General features: G+C 44.1%; 1 protein-coding gene across 1 annotated transcript in view; it reads left to right on the forward strand.

Moving 5' to 3' along the window:
• The window catches only part of ZNF217 (zinc finger protein 217), a 48,030-nt gene extending 41,041 nt beyond the window's left edge, over positions 1–6,989 (forward strand). The window contains exon 8 of the mRNA XM_061209618.1: positions 6,950–6,989. The gene's annotated coding sequence lies outside the window, so the exon portion shown is untranslated. The remainder of the gene's footprint in view (positions 1–6,949) is intronic.
• The last annotated feature ends 14,337 nt before the right edge of the window (positions 6,990–21,326 follow it).

A 21,326-nucleotide genomic window follows, 5' to 3' on the forward strand; every position in this document is an offset into this window, starting at 1 on the left:
ACACACACTCTTCATGGCATTTTATTTATTGAAGAAACTGGGTCATTTGTCCTATAGAATTTCTCACTTTCTTGTTTGGGTTTATTGCATATTTGTGGTTTCGTCTAACCTGTGTCTCCAGCCTCTATATGTAGTCCTATAAACGGGTAAATAAAAGTCTAGAGGTTTAAAGTAGATCTCAATTTTGGGGAGGCGGGGGCTTCTTCATCCCATCGCACTTCTACTGCATCACCTCTGGACACGTACAGTGTGTGACTGTTAACTACTTTCATGTATTCAACCCTTTTTTTCTGTACAGTTTCTCAAATAGCTAAAGTTCAAAATTTTTGCATGGATAGGCTGACCGTATCTTAGCCCGGCTCAGGAAAGCGCTGCAAAAGAAAGAAGGCAAGAGCCCTCCGTGGCTGTGTAATGTCAAGAGGGTGAGAGAGCTGAACTTCCAGAGGCTGCACTCGACCCCCTCCTCGGACAGACGAGGAGCCCGAGGTCCCCAGAAGGCCACGTGTGATCCCAAGGCCAGACAGCTTTGCTGGGCGTTATGAGGGAGGCATCTCTTCTGTTACACTCGGCTCTCTTTCCAAGGGTCAGAGAGAAGTGCAGAATCTCAGGTTCATTTTCAGACTTGGTTAGACCTAAGTCTGCCCTTCCTTCCTCAGAACTTGGCTGTTTGTGGTGCCCAGGTGACATCTCTGTGCCAATGTCTGGGACTTGGGCACCTGATGTTTATCCAATTGTACAGCCTTTCAATGAGATTCTACTTCCTAGTATGAATGGGACATACTCATGTGACAAAAGATTTCCAACCTTTTGTCACATGTGAGTTTATGAAAAGTTATACCAAAGAAGAAAAAAAAAATCACATTTCTTTTCTGCCCTTTACCCTTATTCGTCACAGTGAAATTGCATCCTCACTTTTGCACACACATCAAACTCCTGAATGTCTATGGCTCCTATGGACTGTAGCCGTAGAATCAGAATCACCTGGCATGTCTCCCAGCCCGGCCTCCCCTGGATTCTGGTTGGGAGGTCTGGAGCAGGGTTGAGAAACCTGAATGCCTACCAAGCACACCAGGTGATTCTTATTTACTCCAAAGAGTGAGAAGTTACCTAAGGTTCCTGGATATTCTGTTTGGGTAGCTGTAATCTCATCATAATGATGGTTAAAGTGTCCCTGAGCTTCGTGCCTCACAAGCATCCTCATCAGTGGACGGATTGCCGTCCTCAGCGCCCCAGGGATTTTCACTTTAACCTGCAGCAGCCCCAGCAGGGATTTTAGGAACAGGTGGATCTTTCCCTTCCATGCCTCTTGACATGGCAGGACCCGGCAGGACCCAGGGTTCAGGGCTCTGTCCGCATTGGTCCGGCCTCAGGACTGTCCACGCCCTGGCCCTGCCCCTGAGCCCAGATGTGTCGCTCACAGCTGCCTCTTGCACATCTGCACCCGTGTCCCCAGCTGGCATCTGAGCTCAGCATGCCCCGAATGATGGCAACCCAGGACAGCCCGTCTTCCTCACTCTGTGGAAGGGACCAAACCCTTTCAGTCACCTTGGGCTCCTCTTTCTCACTTCCCGTCCAATTTAAGAGCAAACTTGTTCCCCCTATTCCTTCAAAACACATCCGGACACATGGACGTTTCCCGTCACCTCCATTGCCATCACCCTAGACCAAGACACGAACTTCACCTTGATGACTTCACCTTTTCAGTCTCCCCTCTTCCCTCTTTAACCTCTTCTTCCATCTAATCACATGGCTGTCAGAACTATCTTTTACAATAGAGGTCATTTTACCCCATCCTTGCTCAAACCCTGCAATGATCTTACATGACTCACAGTATAAAACCCAATCCTGGCCATGGCTTTGCTCACCAGGCCTGACCCCTGGTTTCCCCCATCCCCTCCTCTCATTGATTACGGCAACCACAGGGGACTTGGTTGTCCTTCTGGAACATCTTAGGCACCTTCCTCTTTCAGCAGTGATGCCCTTGCTGTTTCATGCCTGGTACCTCCTTTACCTTGGATAATCCACGTTCAAGTGCTTATACGTCACCAGCCCTCAAGTCTCTCCAGCCCTCTCTGTCTCTGGATCTGGCATTATTTTTCTTCCTAGCACTCAGCACCACCTGCCATTATAATGTGCATTTGTTTGGTTGGTCTTCCCCCAGTTGCAGGTGAACTCCCTGAGGGCAGAAATTTGTTATCAATGTATCCCCAGGCCTATGCAGAGATTGGCACTCTTAATATTTGTTGGCAGAATGGATGGATGGATGGATGGATGGATGGAAGGATGGATAATATATGTGGTTTATTCTAGCCCAGCGATTCATTAAAGACGGAGAGGTGTTTGCCTAGAATTATGTCAGAATAACCTCATACCTTTGAAATTAATTACTGAGTTCCTTGACATAAGCATTTCCATGGCAACAAATGTAATTCACACTCACCACTGGTTAGTTTATTTTTGCTTATACATCAGTATACCAAGTGAGAGGAGTTTTACCGAGAGGATGATTGTGGGTGGGACTGGTATTTTAGAGGAATAAACGGTAGCTAGGATTGAGAGAGCTTCGGTCTGGAGTACTTGAATGATTGCTTTTTTACTGGGTGTGCGTGTTTGTGAGGGTGAGGATGTGGAGATGGCTTGAGGGCAGAATTTGATAATCAGGTTGCAGGAGAGCAGAGATAGCGCCTGGAAAAGGGTATTAGTCACGTCTGAGAAGTTTAGCCATTCACAAATCACCGATATATATGCAGAAAAAGTTTTCCTTGGTCTATGCCAATCCAAGCATCATTTGTTGTAGGAAAGGTTGACAGAATTCGGCCATTCTGAAGACTTTTGGCTTCAGAATCCCTTTACACTCTTAAAAATTCTTCAGGGTCCTCGAAAGTTTTTTTTATGTGGGTTATGCCTATTGATATTTACCATATTCTGGTTTAAAACGGAATTAAAACTTTAATTCATGAGGAAAAACAAACCCACTACATGTTAATGTAAATAACATATCTTTTCATGGTAGATAACAAAATTTCCAAGGAAAAAACATTTTATGAGAAGAATGGCATTGTTTCACTTTTTTGTCACTGTCACTAGTGTCTTACTGCCCTGCATTCAGTCTTTGGGGACATCCCACACCATGTGGCCTCTGGAAAACTCCACTCGAGAGAGAGTGTGAAAATCAAATAATTTCCTGGTATTAGATCTTTTGACCCTTGGACCCCCTGAGGGGTCTTTTGGACCCGTAGGAGGTCCCTGGACCACACTGTTAGGACTTTTGGAATAATACAGTTGACTGAGGGCTTTACAGAAGACAGAGGTATTGCTTGACGCCTCCTGTATACTCCATTACAAAACCCTGATTTTGCACAAAAGAGCAAATACTGCATGATTCCACTTAAAATAGTCCAGTCCACAGAGACAGAAAGTAGAACGGTGGCTGCCAGGAACGAGGGGTAGGGGAGGAGGATGAAGAGTTCAATGGGGACAGAGTTTCAGTTTGGGAAGATGAAAATGTTCTGGAGATGGAGGGTGGTTATGGAAGCACAACAGTGTAAATGTGCTTAATGCCACTGAGTTTTACACTTGAAAATGGTTAAAATGGTAAATTTTGTGTTATGTGTATTTTACCACAGTACAAAAAACCCGTTAATTTTAAAACTACAAGCACAATATGTCTTCATGAAGAAGCAAGCTTCGTGTAAATCTATAACGTAGAAAGTGAAACTTCCTCCTCTAAAATAACCACCTTTAATAGTTCAGAATCCATGTCTTCTGATTTTTCGTTGCGCATTTACTTAATAGAAAAGCATGAAGGGGCTTTACATGCATCATCTTAAGGCGGAGAATTTATTCTCGCCATTTGACAGATGAGGAAGCCGAGGCCCAGAGAATTTAAGTAACCTGTCCATGGCTGGTAAAGGGGTTGAACTAGGTCTGTACTTTTAACATAGAGATGGGTAGCTGGCTATAGTTTCTATGTGAGTTTTTGTCAAGTGTGAATATTTCTGTGAATTAAGCTGAAGCAGTTACTGGGGTTTGATTACATTTGGGACCAAACCAGTCTCTAGTCATGAGGAAGGCGATGAGCACAATTCACTTTTGCCAAATTGCACTTGAGAGGTGCGTTCTTAAAGACAGTCAATAATCGAACACTTTGAATAATTCAAGACTATTTTCCCCATGGAACTGACCAAGACCCCAGATATTTTAACCCTGGGAAGTGCTAAATAAACTACACCACCAGGTGGAGCTGTTGTAAACAAGCTTCGTTTACTTGTCCAACCAGCTTTGCTATTCAACTATTTGGGACAAAATTTCCCAAGACAGAGCAATAGTGATTTGTGTTATTGCAAATGCTGCAGGAACTATGAGACTCTATTAATATGATTTTATTGAAATATTTAACATTTTTGTAATTCAACATCCCATGAGCTAGCCTTTATGTTCATTACTCAGTGACTGTAACTCTACAGTAGAATGACACCACTTCTATTTTGATGTTTATTTCCAGGAATGCCCCAAACCCAGTTTAATTAAAAAAAAAAAAGGAAGAAAGAAACTGGTCGCCATCGTCTTCTCCTCTTTGCCTCAGATGCTGGCTTCAGAGAGAGCCAGGGGCAGGATGGAGATGCCTCTGCCTTCTAGTTTACAGGGAGGATGTGGGGCAGGAAAGTCCAGGTTCAAATCAGTGATCCTGGAAAGTGGGGGGAGGGTGTGGTGAAGTCCCAACATTAAAGGAAATCTAGTCCTGGAGGAAGGAGCCTCTCAGCTCCAGGGGGAGCGGATTGAGCCTGTGCCCTCCTGCCGTCTTCTCTTTCTCTACGAACCCATCCTGCTTTCCTGTCTCCCTGCTTCTCTTCCCTCCACCCCCTCCTCCCTTCTAAGGTGACTTCATCAAGAACTTCTGGAAGTAGATCTGGCTTAGTGTGGCTCGTGCAAAGGTCCTGGGTTACTCAAGAACAGTGAGAAGGTGCAGGCGGCCGGCTGGCCAGGTGGCTGAGGAAAGAGGAGATGGGGACCTGCTGGCTGTTGGAAGGATTTGACTTTTGCTCTGAGCGTGATGGGGAGCTACTGAGGGCTTTGAGCAGAGGATTAACATGATTGGACTTAGTCACAGCCCTATTCCAGCTCCATGCCGGGACATGGTCATTGAGTCACTGAGGTTACCTCCAAGTGGGGTTGAGCTTTCATACAGTAGAGACCCTGTGGGGCTGCTCATCCCACCATGTTGAACTTGATTCCCATTCCTGGAAGACCCCACCTGTTGGTGCATCTGAACCCCATGAGGAAGGTCGGGAGGGCTTCCTGGAAGTGTCACCTAATCTGAGACTTGCACATGGATCTGAGAGGGTTTGCGCCTGCTGTTCCCTTCCAACTTCCTTCTGGAGGTTGAAGGCAGAAAGACCCACTTCAGGGATCATCAGTAGGTGGGATCCACTTGAGTAAGAGAATTTTCTGCCAGGGCAGGGTTTGAAGAGGCTGCAGAGGTGCTGGTTAGCCGGTTAAGGAGTTTCCATTATCATGTGGCCAACAGATGCAGGGTGCAAAGCTGCAGAACGACAAGATCCATGGTTTTATTGACCAGAAACAGTAAGGCAATGTCAAAAATCAACAGCAAGTCTTGAACTTTTGGTTGAACTTGTATTAACTGTCCCTCATTATTATCGGTTAGTTTTGAAGGTGAGCAGGCAAGTGTAGCAAATTGGAAAATGGAATCCACTAATGACTCTTTTTATTGCCTTTTGCTGATCCTTAATATAAAGCAAATAATCGTAAATCACAGCCAGCTCGATGGCTTCCTTTCATCTACAATACAAACGACGCGTGGGGTTGAGAAGTTTACAGATTTTCAGAAGTAGCATCCGCCTCACTGGACCCCAGCTGACACAGCGAGGTCTGTCTTTATGCAAATTTGAAATTGTGAATTAGATACATGTTAGCGTTCCATGGTACGCACCAAATTTGCAATAGTGTGAATGCTACAAAATTAGAAATTCTCCGAGAATCTTCATTCAGGCAGTGTGGACTGAGGTTGGGGACACATCATTGCCACATGGTGGCGCCCGTCATCAGGTAAACAGAAACGTGGGTGCTCCTTTGTTGAGATGAGATGTGAATTGTGTGGCTTCAAATGATGCATTTTCTTCCCTTGAAAAACAAGCAGCTGCTCTGTAGTTCCAAGCTGGATTTGCCTTTGAAACCAAAGGGCATGTGACATAAGAAAACATTTAAAAATTCAAGTGAAATGTTGTAGCTGATAGCGTTTCCTTATGTCACAGCCCTTTCCATACTGTTGAAATGGCCATTTATGTAAAAATAAACAACATCACACATGCAAATGGTTAAAACAGCCAAATAGTGTTTATAGTGAAAAACGAGGGTCTTGCACTGCCTCCCTACCCCCTCAGTGCTGCTCTGCTGATGCAAGACCGTTTCTCCAAGCTTCTACTGGCATTACCAGCGATATGGCTACTGGCTCTTGTCTCTCGAATCCTCTCCATTCCACTGTGCCAGGATTTTTAGTTTGCCCGTTGCAGTGTTTCTCAGTGGGGGCACTGTTGGCATTTTGGGGGGGACAAAGTTGTGTTGCGTGGAACTGACCATTTATTGCAAGACGGAACGTTAGCATTCCTGCCCACGCCCCTACCCAAAGCGGAGGATCTGCCTGTTATGTGAGGAAAATGTTGCCAAGTGTCCTTGGGGTGGGCAGCACCTCCTTCACTTGAGAACAGCTGCTCTACTGCGGACCTTCTGCCTCCCCTCTTGTGAAATGATGATAACGATGTTGCCTGCCCCGTCTCATCACCTCTTGTGAAATGATGATAACGATGTTGTCTGCCCCGTCTCATCACCTCTTGTGAAATTATGATAACGATGTTGCCTGCCCCGTCTCATCACATCTCTGCTTCCACTTCTCAATTTGTGTCATTTGTACTTTTTCTGTTCCATGTTCAAGACTGGTGACACTTGATCTGGGTCCTGGAACCATAAGAACCGTAAGAACGTTGTCCATACTTATCTAGTTTGATTCTAAAAGCTGAAAAATCAGTAGTTATAACTATGCAAATGTCTCTATGCCTTTACCTATTGTGGATATTTCATACAAATGGAATCATACAACATGGAACTTTTTGTGCCTGGCTTTTTCACTCAGCATCATGTTTTGAAGGTTTACCCATGTGACAGCAGGAATCAGTGCTTTATTCCTTTTCATGGCTGAATAATATTCCATCGTATGGATACGGCACATTTGTTTACCTTCCATTTGTTGATAGGCGTTTGGGTTGTTTCTGCCTTTTGGCTGTTGGGAATAGTGCTGCTAGGAACTTGCACATACACGTTTCTGTTTGAATATCTGTTTTCAGTTCTTTTGAGTATATACCTAGGAGTGGAATTGTTTAGTCCTATGGGTTATTATATCACATACACTTTTTTTTTCTTTTACTTTTCAATAGGAGAACCCATTTTTAGTGTGTTACTTTCCCCCAGACTTTTAGTCTAAACGATAGTAATTGCACTTTACGATTGAGTCTTGAATGCCTGGAACAGTGATAACCAGGAGTTGCTAAAGAAATATATTTTATTTTAAATATTATTAAATATATATTTAATGAGTAAATGAATGAATGATAGTCACTGAGGCAACCCTTCATGGCAAAACCCACCAAGACTTCTACTGTGCTAGTCAGTGAATTGGTACCCTATTAATTACAACATTTGAAAAATTGTTATATAATATGGGCATAAAATTCTCTATGAGAACTGATTCTAGTGAATGTTTATTGACTCCTTATTCATGCCAAGGAGCATAGGCTGTATTTTGTTTTTAGCTTTTGGTTTTTCTATCAGTCTCACAAGTTATGTCTGGGGCTTGCTGGTCCATTTTATTGATTAGAAAACTGAGCCTGCAGCCATAAAAAGAAATGAGATTGAGTTATTTGTAGTGAGGTGGATGGACCTAGAGTCTGTCATACACAGTGAAGTGAGTCAGAAAGAGAAAAACAAATACCGTATGCTAACACATATATATGGAATCTAAAAAAAAAAAGGTCTTGAAGAACCTAGGGGCATGACGGGAATAAAGACTCAGACCTGCTAGAGAATGGACTTGAGGATATGGGGAGGGGGAAGGGGAAGCTGGGACGAAGTGAGAGGGTGGCATGGACATATATACACTACCAAATGTAAAATAGATAGCTAGTGGGAAGCAGTGCATAGCACAGGGAGATAAGCTCCGTGCTTTGTGACCACCTAGAGGGGTGAGATAGGGAGGGTGGGAGGGAGGGAGACGCAAGAGGGAGGGGATATGGGGATATATGTATGCATATAGCTGATTCACTTTGTTATACAGCAGAAACTAACACACCATTGTAAAGCAATTATACTCCAGTAAAGATGTTAAAAAACAAAAAAGAAAAAAAAGAAAACAGCCTGGGAGGGGATGTCCACTTAGCAGTGGAGCCTAAATTCACACCCTCGTCTTAGAGCAGTCTCTACTTAATTGGACTACTTTCTCTGGAACACTCAGAACCTAAACAAGAGGACAGGTAGAGAGGGAACTTGAGTTTTATTAGGGAAAGCCCATTAGAGCCACTTCCTTAAACGTTGCCCCCCCCCCCCCCCCCCGCCAAAAGTTTTTTCCCAGGCAATGGTAATGCAGCCTCTGTCCACACGGGGACAGTATTCGCTCAGAATAGCAATTGTAAGGGAACAAAGGCCTCAGTCACCAACAGCAGGCTGGCTGCTGGCTTTCTAGGCCAACTTTAGGAAATTAATCAACGACTGTAGATCGCTGGGTCAACAAATATAAAACAGACCAGGCATCAGCTCCAAAATCCACAGCGAGGATTCTCACCTCTTCCATGGGAGGGAAAGGGCTCACAGCACACGCTCCTAAATGTCTGCCCGACGATTGCATCAGAGCTGCCCAAGCGTGGTCCCTGGTTTACTCCCCCTGTGCTAGTTGTCACAGACAGATGAGGACCCAAAGAAAGGGCACCGCTTCCCCGAGGAAGAACTTTCTAACTCGAGGGCAGCCAAGTGCACGACAAACATCTCAAAAGCAGCTGAAAGCGACTGTCCAAGAAGACCTTCCATTGGGTTGGGGAGGCCAGGGTGCTCAGATTTTTGGAATTTCATTAACCAATAACACTGAAAAACTGGTGTCATCATAGGGGTGGATATCAAGTTTTGATCTTGCCAGTTAAGGGGATAAAAAAATACAGTTGGCGTTTACTATTGCCGTCATTTCATAAAAGGGCAAGACAGTTGGAAAAATATGATTGAAGACTAAAGGGTAATCCTTTAAATTGGATAAAAAAGAAAATTTCATGAAAAACAAATCCACGAAAACTTCATTAAGACTCGAGGAGGCATTCTTCTAAAGGTGTTAACTCTTTTGGCTTGAGAGAAACTTGTTAAGGAAATCAAGATTCGAAGGGCAAGTAACTCATCTGAATTTCCCTAAATGCATTTCTTGTTTCTACCAGACTGGAGGAGCGTTCACCTTTCCTGAGCATTTGCATCGGGCTGTGCATTTTCTTTCTTTCTTTTTTCTTTCTTCCTTCCTTTCTTTCTTTCCTCTCTTTCTTTCTTTCTCTTTCTTTTCTTTCTTTCTTTCTTTCTTTCTTTCTTTCTTTCTTTCTTTCTTTCTTTCTTTCTTTCTTTCTTTCTTTTCTTTCTTTTAAAATTGAAGTATAGTTGACACAGTATGATATTAGTTTTAGGTATACAACATGGTAATTCCATATTTTTATTTTCTATGTACTGACATTTAATTCTCGTGACTCCCCTTTGAGACAGGAACTTGATATCATTCCCGTTTTACAGGGAAGGAAACTAGACCTTGAGGCGTTTATATGACCGGCAGACAGCTGGTGAGGCGGAGGTGCTGAGATTTGAACCCAGAATATGGACTGAGCATCCCCTCCCCACCACCGCACCTAACCACTGGGCCACAGAGCTTTGCTGCCCTCTGGTTGCTCCAGGTTGCTCTGGGAAGGAAAGACGTGGGTTTCCTGATAAATTAAAAAACAACCACCACCCCAGTAGACCATTAAAAAGGAAAATCACCCGTACTTTCCCAATTTCGAGGCAGCTAATGTGTGAGCATGATTCTTTCCATTATTTTTTAAAAAATTGTTATGTTTTGAGGTTGAACTTTATAAACGAATTTGCATCCTCCTTGGCTCACTTAAAAGTATAAAATAGGGCTTCCCTGGTGGTGCAGTGGTTGAGAATCTGCCTGCCCATGCAGGGGACACGGGTTCGAGCCCTGGTCTGGGAAGATCCCACATGCCACGGAGCAACTAGACCTGTGAGCCACAACTACTGAGCCTGCGTGTCTGGAGCCTGTGCTCCACAGCAAGAGAGGCCGGGATAGTGAGAGGCCCGCGCACTGCGATGAAGAGTGGCCCCCGCTCGCCGCAACTAGAGAAAGACCTCGCACAGAAACGAAGACCCAGCACAGCCAAAAATTTAAAAAAAAAAAAAGTATAAAATAAAGCATTTTCCCCAGTTATCAATATCCTCCATACCATAATTTTTGAAGGTTGTAACATCTCCCATTGATGAATGAAATGTGTATTTTGATGCTACTGCCCTGTACTTAGTGTCTTGGTCTGTTTGGGCTGCTGTAACAAAACACCACAAACTGGGTGGCTTATAAACAGCAGAACTTTATTTCCCATGGTTCTGGGGGCTGGAGGCCTGCGATCGGGGGTCAGCGTGGCAGGGTGAGGGCCCTCTCCTGGGTGGCAGACTTCTCGCTGTGTCCTCACATGGTGGAAGGGGCTAGGGTCTCCTTGATAAGGCACCCTCCCACTCTGGAAGTCTTCACCCATGTGACAAATCACCTCCCAAAGGCCCCGTCTTCTAAAATCATCACACTGGGCATTAGAATTTCCACATATGAATTTTGGAAGAACACAAACATACGGACCACAGCACTTACATTAAGTTGATCCAAGTGTTCATTGTTTATAGAAAAGATTGCATTGGATATCTTTGTGCATTTAGCTTTTTTCACATTTCAGATTTCCTTCTGGCTAGATTTTTTTTTTTTTTTTCTGGCTAGATTTTTTGGAAACAATTATTGGGTCAAAGGCTAGATTATTTATTAATTTTTTCCCCCAGTTTTATTGAGAAATAATTGACAGACATCACTGTATGAGTTTTAGGGCTACAGCATGATGGTTTGGTTTGTACATATTGTGAAATGATTACACAACAGGTTCAGCTAACATCCATCTTCTCATCTAGATGCAATAAAGTTTCATGAGAACATAATACTCTCATTTGTTTACATGTTGTCTGTGGCTTTTGTGTTACAATAGCAGAGCTGAGTAGTGGCAACATGGAGCGTTATAGCTGGCAAAGCCTAAAACATTTACTATCTGAACCTTCACAGAAGTAGTTTGCTGATCCCGATCTAGCATCTCTTTAATTAATTAATTAATTTTTATTGATGTACAGTTGATTTATTATATTAGTTTCAGGTGTACAATATGGTGATTCAATATTTTTATAGATTATACTCCATTTATAATTATAAAATACTAGCTATATTTCTTGTGCTGTATAATATATCCTTGTAGCTTATTTATGTTATACATAGTAGTTTGCACCTCTTAATCCCCTACCCCTACTTTGCCCCTTCCCTTCCCCTTCCCTCTCCCCACCGGTAACCTGTATCTGTGAGTCTGTTTCTGTTTTGTATAATTCGTTCATTTGTTTTATTTTTTAGATTCCACAGGTCAGTGATAACATACATACAGTATTTGTCACTGGACTTATTTCACTAAGCATGATACCCTCCAGGTCCATCCACGTTGTTGCAAATGGCCAAATCTCATTCTTTTTTTATGGCCGAGTGGTGTTCCATTGTATACATATACCACGTCTTTATCCATTCATCTGTCGATGGACACTTAAGTTGCTTCCCAATCTTGGCAATTGTAAATAATGCTGCTATGAACATTGAGGTGGGTGTAGCTTTCCAAATTAGTGTTTTTGTTTGCTTTGGATACGTCTAGCATCTCTTTAGACTGCCTGTGAGTTCCCCTAAAGATATAATTCTCCTAGAAACTTCTTGAATATTACAGTAACAAAGCAGAGTCTGAGTTAAATAATTATTTCCATAAAATATGTCCAAATTTCTGTTTTAACTCCTTTGTGAAATGAGGCAGAGTATAAATTTTTAGATGTCATAATAAAAGGCCATATGATTTAATCTAATATACATAGAAATATCATCTATAAATTTTCTTATGAGGGAAGAGAAAGTATCTCTTTCTATTTAGTCATTTCTGGAGTCTGTTTAATCAGAAACATCTTTTAAAAATTATATTTCATTTTTCAGGAAAAAAATCTGAATGTAAAGAGGAGGCTTATTTCTCAAGGTCCCAGCCTCCCAAAATGGATTGTCTTAGTCCGTTTGGGCTGCTATAACAAAAACACCATAGACTGGAGGGCATAGATGACAAATATTTATTTCTCACAGTCCTGGATGCTGGAAGCCCTACAGTTATAAATACCTTAGTGACAACAAGAAGGCTGAAAGCCAAGAGGCCTGGGGTCCAGTCCCAACTCCAATGCAACTTGCTGGGTGACTTCGGGTGGGCCACACAACCTCTCTGGTCATCCCTGGGGAAATGGAGGGATTGGATTAGAGCAGAGGTGACAAACTCCAAGGCCATTAAGGCCAGTAGGTGGCTCAGATGTGAGTGGACATGTGTACCTGTGAATTGGGGAGGGCGGCCTGGGGACCTGGACCCATTTAAAGGGAGCAGCGGCTACTTAGCTCTGGCTGACCGGTGCCAGGTGGGAATGCAAGTCCAATGTCACCAAATCTTCAGATTTTTAAAAAGAAGCCAGAAACCAGGGTATTTACGTGACGTCTCCCTTTATAAAAAATATTGGTTCAAAATGTAAAAGACACATGTAGGACAGATGAAACACATTTGCAAGCTTCCAACTTGTGTGTTCTGGTCTGTGCAGCTCAGGTAATGATGATGATGATGATGGTTGTGGTGACAGACACGCACGTGTGCGCACACACACAGCACACAGACACACACCGGCGACGTGCAGATCTGTCCCCTCCCTGTGCCCGTGGCCTTGCTTCCACTCTTCCTTTCAGGCCAGGAGCCCCGGCCCCATGCCGCCGAGGGGGGCCTGGCGGGGCCTGCTTGCCAGGTGCAGGGCGAGGCCATGCTTTTCTGCTGAAGAAGGTGCCTCAGGAATTGATGAGTGACTAGTTAGTGCTGGCTCAGGGCCGGCTAATCACGGGGCAGCAACAATCATCATACTCAGAGACAGACTAGAAGCCTGAGGTCCCAGCCCGGCTGTCCTCCTCTGCCCCAGAGACCTGACTCTCTCCTTGACACTTCCTGGGCCTCGGGAAGAGGACGGAGCAAAGGAATCACCCAGAAGGAGGAAGGTCGCCTGGAAAGCTGGTCCGGGGAGCCGAAAACCCGGGTGTCCGAGGGTCCGGACATGTGAGTGGGGACCCGGAGGAGCATCACAGTCTTGCCAGATTTTCCAACTTTTCCAGAGACTCCAAAAATCCAGGTTTTTTTTTTTTTGGTGGTAAAAAATACATAACATAAAATGTACCGTTTTACCCATTTTTAGGGCACAATTCTGTGACATTAAGTCCATTCACATCATTGTGAGGCCGTCGCCACCCTCCATCTCCAGAACTTTTCATCTTCCCATGCTGAAACCCCATGCCCGCTAAATGCTAACTCCCTGTGTCCCCTCCTCCAGCCCCCGGCAACCCCCCCCCCCCCACCTACTTTCTGTCCCTATGAGTTTGAGCAGGTGTTTTTGTTGTTGTTGTTGTTTTTGGCCACACTGTGTGGCCTGTGGGATCTTAGTTCCCCGACCAGGGATTGAACCCAGGCCCTGGGCAGTGAGAGCTTGGAGTCCTAACCATTGGACTGCCAGGGAATTCCCGAGCAGGTGTTTTTTCAAGAGTGAAATCTCCTACTTTGAAAAAGTGGACTCGTTTACCACAGGCCACTGAAAGGTATCCGTGGATTTCCAACGCACTTCACCGAACTGGACTCTCAATTTCCCCAGCCAGTCCTGCTCCATCTTTGACCTCTTTCTCTCTCTCTCACCCCAAACCTCACGTGCTTCCATGAGATCGTGTGGAAGGGGCTCGTGGAAGGGACGCAGGCAGCAGCCAACCCCATCAAGTCAACATTCCGCGTACATCTCTAACCTGCTGGCCACCCCTTCAGTCCTAAACGCGCAAAACACCTTCACCTGGACCTGAGCTGGCACCATCGTATCCTCGAGGGTCTCCCTGCTTCCCTCGGGGCCCTGCAGCCTGTTCTCTCCCAACGGTTTTGGTGGCTTTGGAACCAGGCAGCCTGGGTTCACATTTGGACTCTGTTACTCCTTATTCATGAGACTTTGGACGCGTCTCTTCGTGTCTGTGTGTCTCAGTCTCCTCATCTGATGGATGGAAATAATAATGGGACCCAGACCCATCTTAGGGAATTAAACGGGTTCATCCATTTAAAACCAATTAATGCTAAGTAGTAGCATTGTAGTTATTATGATTTTGAAATTTATTGTCACTATTTGCATGTCTATCTATTTCAGACTGAAATGGTCCCTTGAGAAGAGGGACCCAATCTAACCGATCTTTGTTTCCCCAGAGTCTGTCCCGTGCTTTGTGCTTATTTAGTAAGTGCTCAGTTAATGATTGGGAAAGGAAACAGGAGGGAAGGCAGGAAAGAGGGAAAGGAGAAAATTATTTCAGTGGAAGGTCAGGACACACTTTAAGATATCAGGTCTGAAGGGAAGACCCCTCCCAGAGTCCCTGGATAGCTGGGGTCCCCACTTTCGCTCCAGATCATAGGAATGCATCCCCTTCCTGTTATTGCCAAGTAACAAATACCCCAAAACTTAGTGGCTTAAAGCCACAAGCAGTATATTATGTCTGCTGATTTTGTGGGTCAGGAGCGTGGGCAGGGCTCACCTGGGCAGTTTTCCTGCTCCTCACGGTGTTCAGCGTGATCCCTTGAAGGCTGGTGGGTGGGCTGGTCTGGAAGTGAAAGTGGCTTCACTCTGTGTCTGGTGTCCTGGCAAAGATGGCTGCAAGGCTGGGCCCTGCTGGCACTGTCTGTTCCATGTGGCCTCTGCAGCATGGTGATCTCAGGGAGCCAGAGTCCTTACACGGAGGCTGGATTCCCCCAGAGCGAGTGTCCCAAGGGCAGAGCTGCAAGCCAGGCTTCTTATGAGTAGCCTCGGAGGTTCCAGGGCACCACTTCTGTTGCATCCTACTGGTCAAGCAAATCACTGAGGCCGCTCAGATTCCAGGTGGGGTAGAATCAGATCCCACCTCTCCAGGGAGGGGCAGCAAAGACCTCGTGGCACGTTCATCCACCATAATCTTTCCCTCCATTGCAGGTCCGTTAAACCAGGGGTCACTAGGTCTCATGGACATTTTTTTTCAGTGAAACCCCTGAATGAGGTTTTGTACAGATGTGCAAAATGTGCATTTTTTTTTTTTCCAGCGAGGTGAGCTGTCAGGAAGATTATGAATCACTGCATGGTGGTCTTCCTTTTTACTGAGCCTCATCTAATCCAGTGCTCTGCAAAAATTTCCCAAGAAAACATGCGTAGTCTTGTAAACTATTCAAATAATGCAGAAAAAGCTAGTCACTCTTGAATTCTCTGCCTTCCCCCATCCACTCCTCTCCTCAGAGATAATCCCTGCCAGCAGTTTGATGTGTATCTTTCATGATGTTTTCCCATGCATTACATAGACGTGTAAGGTTTTTAAAAATGCAGATAGCCTCGTTCTCCTCTATTGTTTCTGTAATTTGCTTATTTTTCACTTTTAACATTGCATAGAGGAGATTGTTCATGTCAGTACCCTAGACTTATTCAGTGTTTACATCCAGCCTCGCTGAAGCCGGCCAGTGGTTGCATTCATAATGCGTGAGCCCTTCTTCCTCGAAGGGATCTGGAGGTTGTTGCCAGCTTGCACCACGCTGCTGTAAACAGCCCCACTTTGTCCACTAGGGCACACAGGACGGTGTTTCTCTTGGGTAGGTACCAAGAGGTGGAGTTGCCGGGTTATTGCATATGTGCGTATCCCATTTGAATTTTTATTGCTGAATTCGCTTCCAACATAGAGGCACAGATTTACATGCCCACCAGCAGGGTCTGACAATACCACACTTTCCACACTCTTGCCAGAGTTGAATCTTCTCATTCTTCTCAATTCTTTCCAGTCTGAGAGCTGAGCATCTGACCATTTTACGGAGCATTGCTATCCAGCTGACAATGAAAAACATGGCCTTTGGGGTCAGGGAGAACTGAGGTCCTGGGTTGGCCACTTGCCTCTAATGATGCTATTAAATCATGTGACCTCAATGAGGTCCGTTGCCTTCTTTTTGAGTGGGCACCATAATGTCACCTCCTGTTAAAGCTGCAATGATGGGTCCATGAAATTGCATGGAAGGTGCCCTTAGCAATGTCTGGAACATATCAAGTTCTCAATTATCGGCAACAATTTGTATTATTATTATTATTATTGTTCCAAGAGTGTTTCCAGTTTAGCAGTTGTGGAGGGGAAGATGCTCTTGAGGACATCAGCCTTGACAATCAAAGCTGCTCCTCCATCCTTCAGGCCCTTTAGTGTAGAGGCTCAAATAGCTAAAGTTAAGTCTTACCCTTCAGTGGGATGGTCTGAAGAGGAACCATAACCATAATAACCAACTTCACTGTGTCTACCATGCTGCCTGTGCTCCAATTAATCCTACCAGCCCTATGAAGAAGGTGCTATGATTTGACAACCCATTTGACAGATGAGGAAACCGAGGAACAGAGAACGCTCCTGAGATCACATTGTTTGGCAGAGCTGGGATCTGAACCTGTCAATTAGGCCGAGGGCCCATGGGCTTCACCATGAGCCTGTAATGTTTTCTAGATTGAACTTGATACAGCAGATGTCGGTGCTTTGACAATGACGTGGACCATTGGTTCCCTAAAGAGACACTGATGCTCTACTTTTCCATGAGACTGGGCAGCTGTTGGGTCTACAAGTGAGGAAACTGCGTGAAAAACAGAAGCTCCCAAGGTTTGGTCTCACCCCATCCCTCTGTGGTGTCCCCTTCATGTGGCACTCAGGACCGCAGGAGGGGGCGGGGGAGGAGGAGGGGAGGGGAGAGAATGAAATCACAACCTATTCTGACGTGGTCACTGGCTCGGGGGTGCCCTCTCGGGTGCTGTCCTGGCCGGCTGTTCCCTGCAGGTGTGATTTTAAGGGAGTCATTTCATTTCTCTTGGCCTCGGTTTCCTTTTCTGTTAGTTGAAGATAAAACTATTTTATCGGGTGATGAATGTACGTGGAACGTAGTGCCTGGCACCCAGTAGGTGCTCCCTCCATGAGCTTTGGACGGAATTCACTCTACCCCTGAATCCAGGAAGGGGCCTGGGACTCAGGGCTTGGCGATTGGAACCTTGTATCTCTCTGGCCACAGTCACTGGTTCGGGGACAAGCATGTGACATAATGGGAACAATGGCAAGGGGAATGCCATGCCCTGAACAGCTGGGGGTAATCTCAGTTTTCCCCGGGTCACCTGGGCCACGTAGGAGAGGAATGAACCCTGCAACAAAGTCAGAGTTCAGTTGGTGAAGAAGAAAGGGCGATGGATTCTGGGTTGATAACCAACTGTGCCCAGCACAACGCTTGTCTCATTTTCAGAGCGTAAGGAACTGAGGAGCAGAGAGGTGAGGAAACTCGCCCAAGAACAGCCAGCTAATTCCAGATCCCATGTTCGTAATCATAACCGATCATTTGCATTTTTGCTTGGACCAGTTTGAGTTGGGTTTTTCTTTCATTTTCAACAGAGAGTAATCTCCATGAGGGCATGAACTACAGAAGGACTATTCTCCAATTTATCTCGTGACCCAGCCTGGGGTTGGCACAGAGTCTGACAAAACAAATATTTGATGAGTGAATGACAGAGTGAAACAAGAATGCCATGGGGGTCCTGGATGGGATTTTCAGACTCTGATTTGCACATAAATCACCTGAGATCTTGTGAAAAGGCAGATCGAAATTCAGCAGCTCCAGGGTGTGGCCTGAGATTCTGGATTTCTAACTCGTTTTACAGGACCACACTTTGAAAAACAGAGTCTGGATGGCTCTGGTCCCCATGTAGTCACCAGCCACGTGTGGCCATCGAGCATTTGAAACGTGGCTCATCTGAACTGAGATGTGCTATAAGTATAAAATACACACCAGATTTTAAAGGTTTATTTTTTAAAAAATCTGAAAAACACATTTGATAACTTATATATTTATTACAGGCTGAAATGACAATATTATATCATTTTTTATATTATTGTTTTAATAATATAGTTATATATATTATTAAATTATAATACTCTAAAGACTGTATTATTAAAACTCATTTCACCTGGTTCTTCTTGTTGTTTGAAATGGGGCTACTAGAAATTTTAAAGTACGTGTGTGGCTCACATATTTCTCTTGGACGATGCTGGTCTCAAATGCAGGATCCCACATTTGAGGAAACGCGTCTTCAATTGCTGAGGTTTTTTTCCCGACTGGACCGCAGGCCAACAAGGTCCAACAGTGCAGAAAAATCAAGGAGGAGGAAGAAGACTGAGAAGAAATATGGGTACTGGGGTTTTCTAGAAAGAGCCATGTGTCAATGGTGTCAGGAAAGGAATAGCATGACTGGTTGGGTGAGAGAGTGAAGGAGGCTGGCGAGCCTGTGGAGAGAAAGACTTTCTGTTAAGCAATTTGATGAGATTTTTGTTCCAGTCTGAAAAAAAACTCTGGCAAAAATTAAAATTTTTTTTAGCAAGAATTGGTAGGGATGGGAGCAAAGGGGATTTTCATGGGCACACTCCAAGACTGAGTGATTTCACTCCTAGGCAGATACCTAGAAAAACACGTGTGTGGACAAGGCGTCAACTGCAAAGATGTCTGTGTTGCCACACACTGGAAACAGACGAAAGGTTCAACATTAGGAGACCGAATAAATAAATTGTGTTCTGCTTCTAGAACGGGAAGCCATGTTACCGCAGAAAGGAAGGAGCTGGAGCTACCCTAACCAGCGTGGCTACATTTCAAACACTAACGTGGAGTGAGAAAAGCAAGTCGCAGGATAAATGCAGGATGATACTATTGGTATGAAGTTTAAAAAACATGCAGAACATTGTCTATCATACAGGGATAAAAATGTAAAAGATACAAAGATATGCATGGGAAGGCAAACCTCAGATTCAGGATCGTGGTTATCTTAGGGGAGAAGGAGGGAAATATGGTCAGAGAGGTGAGAGGTTCACAGGGGTCTATTGTAAAAAAAAAAAGGATGTAATTATTTATTCATTAAAGAAAAACAGCTACTTAAAGACGCAGTCCATAATGAGCATGTAAGACGCTGCCACGGTAATTTTACTCTTAAATTTTCTTCTATTGCTCTGTCTACTGTTTATTTTTTAATAACTTGTTTTCTTTTTTTTATGTTTATCACAGCCATACTTTAAAGACTCCAATCAATATACATGGTTTGTTAACTATATACATTTTTTTCTTTTTCTTTAACTGGGTGGGAACAGAGGTGTTTGCTCTATTACTCTCCAACACCTTTTTATAAATCTGAAACGTCATTAAAAAGTACCCATTCATAAAATCATTATAAAAAATGAATCAACCATTATATTCAAATGAATCAAAGAATAGCTTTGTGTCTACAAATTTAGTGATCTTAAACTTTTCTAAAACTGGGACTCATCCGTCTCGCATCTCATTAGCTTCTTTGTTTTCTTGGAGTTGGTTATCATCCTGACTTTTCTTCCCCATTTCCCACCCATTGGATTCGAGTACCATCATGAATTTTCCTAATCTCTGTTGGGTATGGTGGTGGAGATAGTTTGAAAATTGTGATCAGTATTATAGTGGTGGCTTGGATGACAGCTGGAGAACTCCTGCCTTTGATATCTGGGTAAAAATGCCTTGAAATCCTCATTCTCTAAGCTTGTGCTATTCTGAAGCTTTCCCACAGATGTCTGCTGCTTCCTCTGGGGATTTAGGGAATGTGGGGTAGTCTCTCCCTCTCTCGGGGTCTGGTTGCTGAGCGTGATGTCTATTTCTCCTCCCTGCCTCCCTAAAACTCTGTCTCTCCTTTGTTTAAAACTATAAAAATCCACTCAGATCAATTATTTCATAGGTATCAAGGACACTCTTGACCAATTTCTTTGGACAAACAGAGAAGGGTTTCACATCCCAACGTGCAAATATCTTTTAAAGGGATCCGTTGGCATTGCTCTACTTGAAATGTCTATATGGGTGTCTGTTGGTTTTGTCTAGTTTCCTTCCTCTTTATCCTGGTGCTGCAATTTGTATTTTCTTTGGGAAACCAGCCTACCTCGCTTTCGGGTTTTTGGGTGGACCAAGGCTCCCTGGGGATAAGGCTAGCTAAGTATTTTATAAAGAAGAAGAGTGTGACTGCAAGAGGTTTGCATACAGCCATCAAGGTCAAATAGCTAGTGAATGCATGATTTGGAATTTGAACTCAAATCTAACACCAAAGCTTGTGCTCATAACTGCTATGGTATAAGGATATAATAATAATGATAATGAACATTCACCATCAACTCCCAGGCTGTATCTCCATTCCAGACCTCTCCACTGAGCTTCAGATTTGTATAACCAGCTGCATGTACACTATCTCCACCTGAATGTCTAATAGGCATTTGTGATGGTTTTAAAAAAATGTTCATGAATTCTTTGATACAGTGTCCTTAAGGAGTGAAGCTTAATTTCTCTCTCCTTGAGTGTAAGTTGAATTGATGACTTTCTTCTAACAGAATATTATGGGAATGACAACGTATGATTTCCGAGGCTAGGTCATAAAAGGCATTGTGACTTCTGCCTTGCTCTCTTGAATCACTCATTCTGGGGGCAGCCAGCTGCCATCATGGGAAAACACTCAACAAGTCCTATGGAGAGACCCATGTGGTGAGGAAGTGCAGCTTCCCGCCAACAGTCAGTAAGAAACTGAAGCCTCCTGCCAACAGCCATGTTGAGTGTGCCATCTTGAAATCGGCTCCTCCAGCCCTAGTCAAGCTTTCAGATGAGTGCAGCCCTGGCTGATATCTTGACCCCCACCTCATGACAGATCCTGAGCCGGAACCACCAGCTAAGCTACTCCCAAATTCCTGACTCACAGAAACTGTGAGATAATAAATATTTGTTGTTTTAAGATGCTAAGTTTTGGGAAAATTTATTATGTGGCAATAGATAATCAATACAGCATCTCAAACATGACACGTG

Source organism: Eubalaena glacialis, chromosome 13, assembly GCF_028564815.1.
Source record: "Eubalaena glacialis isolate mEubGla1 chromosome 13, mEubGla1.1.hap2.+ XY, whole genome shotgun sequence".
Lineage (NCBI taxonomy): Eukaryota > Metazoa > Chordata > Mammalia > Artiodactyla > Balaenidae > Eubalaena > Eubalaena glacialis.